At 36.3% G+C, this 6,000-nt stretch overlaps 2 protein-coding genes across 2 annotated transcripts in view; both read right to left on the reverse strand.

Moving 5' to 3' along the window:
• The window catches only part of LOC144662795 (uncharacterized), a 152,900-nt gene that overhangs the window by 46,851 nt on the left and 100,049 nt on the right, over window positions 1-6,000 (reverse strand). The gene's annotated exons all lie outside the window — the stretch shown is intronic.
• Window positions 1-6,000, reverse strand: part of LOC144662858 (tyrosine-protein kinase receptor Tie-1-like) — a 67,873-nt gene that overhangs the window by 218 nt on the left and 61,655 nt on the right. The gene's annotated exons all lie outside the window — the stretch shown is intronic.

Genomic DNA, 6,000 nt, shown 5'->3' on the forward strand with positions numbered 1-6,000 from the left:
CCCAGCTGTCATCCCTTCACAATGAATGACAGCAAGCAATTCTTTTTGGAGCGGCTGCTGGCCATGAGTACTGTACTGTTTCTCAGGAACACTTGCACGCGTAGACAGTGAGCACGAGGTCAAAAAATGTATGTCGATAGATGTTATTATTATGTTTTCGAAGGCGATTAAAGTTGTTCATATTGGTGTAACCATTTTAGTCCATTTGAGTCGGACCGAAATGATGAGCAAAAAGAAACCATGGTATTTGGTTGATGATCAATTTAATTAACAGACCCAGTCCGAAGATAAAGCCGCTCTGATCTTAAGAAAGTTGTCAAATCACCACCAACCACTGTTCGCTCACTATTGAGTACCACAGCCAGCATGCTGAGAAGACGATTGACTAGATAATCGATAACAAAATTACTTTGTGATATTGCTCTTATTATCAAGGCTGTTAAGCCTTTCAAGAATCCAGTCACAAACAAAAGAGTACTGAGAAAGAATAAATGACATTAAATGAAACAGACGTTAAAAAAGCCAAACCCCTGTGGATCATATCAGTTCAACGGTCATCTTTCTCCGTAGAAGTTGAATTTTTTTCTGAGTAAAGAATCGCAGTTGATTGACTAAACAAGCCTGTACAGCCCTCAGGATCCTGATGGAACACATTACCTTCAGGGATGACCGTCTGAATGTTGTCTTTTCGATTCTCTTGGAGATTACAAGCCATTCGTTTTCCATTGCATTGGGGAGATTCATGAGCATTCAACCCAGATCACTGGTGCTTAATTCTGCAGACCATGCTACAAGTGGACTTACAGTTTCCAAACTGGCAGAATGTGATCATTGGTGGAACGATCCAAAGTTTCTGTTGTACCCAGAAAGTGAATGGCCTAAAAGAAAATTGTCCAAACCCTCAGAGGCATATCAGAAGCAGAAGCATATCTTCAAAACTGCTACAAGAGTAAGAGGCATTTCAAGCTGCACGCAGGAAAACAACAGATGGCTCCTGTTAAAAAGAGCGTGACACTTACGTGACTTTATCGTGACGTTTTGTTTAATGTCGTTTTACATTGTAAATGAGTGACAGATGTCAAGAGAAGGTTCGCGCGGTTTTGACTAGTTTTCACGAGGTCAGAGTTTCGGAGCCATGTTATATATGTTTTTGAAGTTTTGCAAAGTTTTGCAGCGAGTGAATAAAAAATCCATACAAAGCACTTTCTATGCTGTAATTTGTTTATTATATATATAACGAGAATTCAACCATTGTAAACTTGACGCGATTTTTCTCGTAAGTTAATTCATAAACCATATTACAGTTTGACCGTAGAGTGAGGAAAAACAAAGCAGCAAAATGCACATCTCTTTCCAAGCGAAATCACTTTTAAAAATTTGAAAAATTACTGCCAACAAAATCTCCTGAAAAAACCTTATTTAATTAAACAGAGTGCTTGAATATTCTTAGAAAGTCTGCAGATGCGTTGCAATTTGAAAGAAATTCTTGTCCGCCGGCTTCACTTTCATTTATCGACACTTCGCTTGTCTTCGCTCCGCCTTTGAAGAATGATTTTTATCATTATCATCTCATTACTGTATCCTTTCGGTTTTGCTTAGCGAGTTCCTGTTTGCTTGCCTTTCCATAAAATTCTCCAAAGACCAAGGTTTAATCGTGTAGCCATGTTTTCCAAGCATAAACTGCCGTCGGGAGCAAACTTGCCACTCGCTGATCAACCTTTTTTGAAACCGTTTGAGTTTGCGCACTCTGATTGGTTGGGTCGTTCTACTGTAGATTTTTTTTTTATTGATAGTCACACATATAGTTATATTAAAATGCAATTAATGGTAAAACTACGTAATAATAGATTACAATGGAGAATTAAAGAGAATAGAAAAAAAAAGACCTGAGAAGGAGTATGGATACTCCGTATACAAGTTTTAACCTAAGTTTTCTAGCATGTACTTACTTAAAATTCTACTTACAAAATCTGTGATAAGGAGAGACTTATTATGCAACTTATTCGTATAAATAAAATAGCGGGCATATAGCAAGGTAAAATTAAGTTTTTTCACTAGCTTCTTATTAAGTTGGTTGGAAGTAACCCCAAATAAATATTCCTGAACTGACGGCATGAAGATAGACTGATTGCAGTTATTAAACCATTGCACCACTTTTGACAAGAAGTCTTTAGTAAAATGACAATTTGAGAAGGTGTGTTCTATCGAATCTGGTTCTCCACAATATAAACACTCACTGTCTTCTTTAATACCAAAATTGCAGAGTTCTTTTTTAGTAACAACAACTCGATGCAGAAATTTCTTTCTTTCCCACTGTTCTGCCTTAATTGGCAAGGATTTACCCCATTTCATCGGTCCAGTATGTGAACAATTATGAACTTTCGTATTCAAAAACCTGTAAAAATCCTTTACTTTGGCTGTTTCAAAATTTACCTTAGTTGAATCATCAAGTTCGAAAATTGAGTTGTTTTCCAAAAAGATATTCTTAGGAAAAGATTGTAGGTAATTGTTCCTTGTCCTAGACAGCAAACTGTTTGGAATTGCACTGGCAACTTGATAGTAATTTAAAAAGTTAGTTTTACATTTGTATTTCGTTTTAAATGCTTTATATGAGAGCAGCTGTCCTTGTTCATCTAACAGGTCACTGATGGAGAAAATCCCTTTTGAGAACCATTCGTTGATAAAAAATGTTTTGCCATCTATTAGTATTTCTCGGTTGTTAAATAAGCCCATTTGCCCCAGATCATATTTATAAAGAGTTTTAAGCTCGTCGAAGAAGAGTAGCATGTCCTTATAAAAAGTTGGTAGTTTAGAATTCAGCAGAGATACATCATAATTACATCGTAATAAGAAGTTCAGTCGACCTAGCTTTCTCAGGAAAAAGTCGGGTACAGATTTCCAGTTGAAATTTCCTTGTTTCAACAGACGTGGAATCCATGCCAGACGCATAGCCTTTATCATTAGATCGAGGTCGGGCATGCGAAGTCCCCCTTTCTCATAATCTTGATATAAGCTCTCTCTTTTAATTTTATCTCTTTTTTTGTTCCAAAGAAAACTGAAGAGTTTCTTTTTGACAAAAGGGTTTTGGGTGGTATCCTTGGGCACACTGATGTTAGATGCTGAGTATAGAATTTGTGACAATCTTAAACATTTTACAATCAACACTTTCCCAAATAAGGTAAGACCCCTTGGACTCCACATATCTAAATGAGTCTGAAGTTTTCGAACTTTTAAGTTAAAATTATAGTTGTCATTGGCTTTTTCAGCATAAGAAAAGTATATTCCCAGGACTTTGACTGGATCTCGTGGCCATGACAGCTGTAACGGGGTTGTGTTGTTGTTCCGCCATTTGCCCAACCACAGTGCTTTGGTCTTTTTGACATTGAGTTTTAAACCGGAAATAGAGCCGAAGTCATTAATTAAACATAGGGCTTCCTCAGCAGATTTTAAATCTGCACAAAAGAGATTAGTGTCGTCTGCAAATTGGTTCACTTTAACTTCGTTGCCGTAAATATTTATTCCTTTAACAAGCTTATTTTGGCGAATTTTACTAGATAAAATTTCTGCGCTTAAAATAAAAAGATATGGTGATAGGAGGCAGACTTGTCTTACTCCCCTTGTTGGCTTGAACCAATTTGTCGCAAACCCGTTATTTAGAACTGCATTTTCAACATTAGTGTAAAAGACACTCGTCCATCGTTTAACATTTTTTTTACCGAAATTGAAGAGATTTAACACGCTTCGAATGAAAGACCATTCCAATGTGTCAAATGCCTTTTTAAAGTCGACAGATACTAGGATACCCGTTAATTCTTCCATTTTAGTGTATTCCATAACATCACTAATAAGTCTCAAATTTTCACTAATGTATCGCCCCTTCATAAAGCCTGTCTGATCTGGATGTATTAGTTTTGGAAGAATTGTCTCAATCCGTCTAGCAAGAGCTTTAGATGCAATTTTATAATCTGTGTTTAACAGAGTTATTGGCCTCCAATTCTGAAGATCAACTAGATCGGAGTCATCCTTGGGAATTAAAGTTATTACACCACGGCGTTGTGAAATAGACAGCTCCCCAACTTCAAAAGCTACGTTTAAGCTCTCCAAAACGTGTCCTCCTATTAAGTCAAAGAAATGATTATAAAATTCTATGGTGAAGCCATCCTCGCCTGGAGATTTATTTTCCTGAAACGATTCTAGAACTGTTTTGCATTCGTCGAGTGTAAGAGGACCTTCTAATTCGTCTCGATCTTCGTCCGAGAGTTTTGGGAAGCTTACATTTTCGGTGAAAAGATGAAATTGTTCCTGCGATGAGATTATTTTTGAGGAGTATAGATCCTCATAAAAGGCCTGGATAGCTTTCAAGATTTCCTTTTCTTCTCTTATTTCTACATTATCTTCTGTTCTGATTTCGTTGATGGTTTTCCTATTGTAATTTCTTTTTTTTTCCAGATTGAAGAAATATTTAGTGGGTTTTTCTCCTTTTTCTATCCACCTACATTTGGATCTAAACATTGCCGCCTTTCCCTTCCGATCGTAAATTGAATGAAGCTCTGTTTTTAAAGCTTCAAATTCATTTAAAGTATTACTCACATTAAGCAGGTTAGTATCATTACAAATGTTATTATCGAGGTAATCAAGTCGCTTTGAAATTTCTTTTTCCCTCTGGGAGAGATCTCTTGACTTCTGTTTTGCAAAGAGAATAGATTGCTCTCTTATTTCCATTTTCATTAATTCCCAGAATAGCTGCTTGTCCTGCACAAAGGAATATTTCTCGCGTACCTGAAAAACGACATTACGAATACGTGCTGTGTAATTTTCATCATCAAGCAAAGTATTGTTGAATTTCCAAAATCCGGGACCCCTTGGGGTCGTCACAGGCAATGCTAGACAGAGAAAGAGCGTTTTGTGATCCGGAGCGATCGAAGTGGTAATTCCAACACTGTTAACAAACTTTACCAAGAATTTAGCCACTAGGAAAAAATCGATTCTTGACCTAACTTGTAAAGATTTCGATTCGTACGAAAAATGTTGTGAATTCGGGTATCGAGTTCTGTAAATGTCGACTAGATCAAACGTTTCCATGGTAGTCAGAAGTAAATTTCTAAATGGTGTAGGTTTCCAAAGAACTCCGCCCTTTTTATCTTTTTTTGTTAGCGTACAATTCCAGTCACCTCCAATGATAATATTTGTCATTTCGGACTTGTCTATGATGCAATTGTTTAATTCCTGTAGGAACTCTAATTGTTCAGATTGGTTGTTAGGTGCATATAGATATTGCATAGCGAGATTTTCACGCCGTTTAAATGCACAGTAATCAAAATAATTCTTCCTGTTTTGTTACTGAAATTATTTTGTTCATTTAATTGAATAGCTGGATCAAATAAGATGCAAACACCTTTGCTGTGGTGCGTCCCATAAGAAAAAATAATCTTGCCTCCCCATTCACTTTGCCACAATGGTTCATCATTTGCGTCTGAATACGTTTCTTGAAGAAAATAAAAATTTGCCTTTTGGTCTTTCAAGTATGCAAATATACTTCTTCTTTTTGTCTGGTCTCTTAAACCTCTTTAGAACATTTAATGAAATAATTTTAAATTTGGTTTTAGATTGCATTGCCGAAAAAAAAAAAGAATGCTTAATACTAATATCTAAAGTACAAAAATATAGCAGTTAAGTCGCATAAAATCAAATGAACTAAACTATAATTAATAAAAAAAAAATCAACAACGCAGAGCAACTGCACACACACACACACACTCGCGTACACACACAAAAAAAATAAAGAAAAAACCTTTAAGAGGTTGTTTGTCCTTCGCCCTTGTCCAAATGAAACCCTCCCTCATTAATGCATGTATAGTCACCGAACGAAATAAGAGAAGTGCATGTCAAGTCCTACCGTGTACAATCATGAGGTCTAGAGGTTATTTAAGTCATGTTCGGAATAAATTTGAATAGGTCTTCCTTCTGGAGATGTTTTGACGAACATTTTTCCATCGATGG

The sequence above is a fragment of the Oculina patagonica genome, chromosome 8 (assembly GCF_052425735.1).
Source record: "Oculina patagonica isolate OP01 chromosome 8, crgOcupat, whole genome shotgun sequence".
Lineage (NCBI taxonomy): Eukaryota > Metazoa > Cnidaria > Anthozoa > Scleractinia > Oculinidae > Oculina > Oculina patagonica.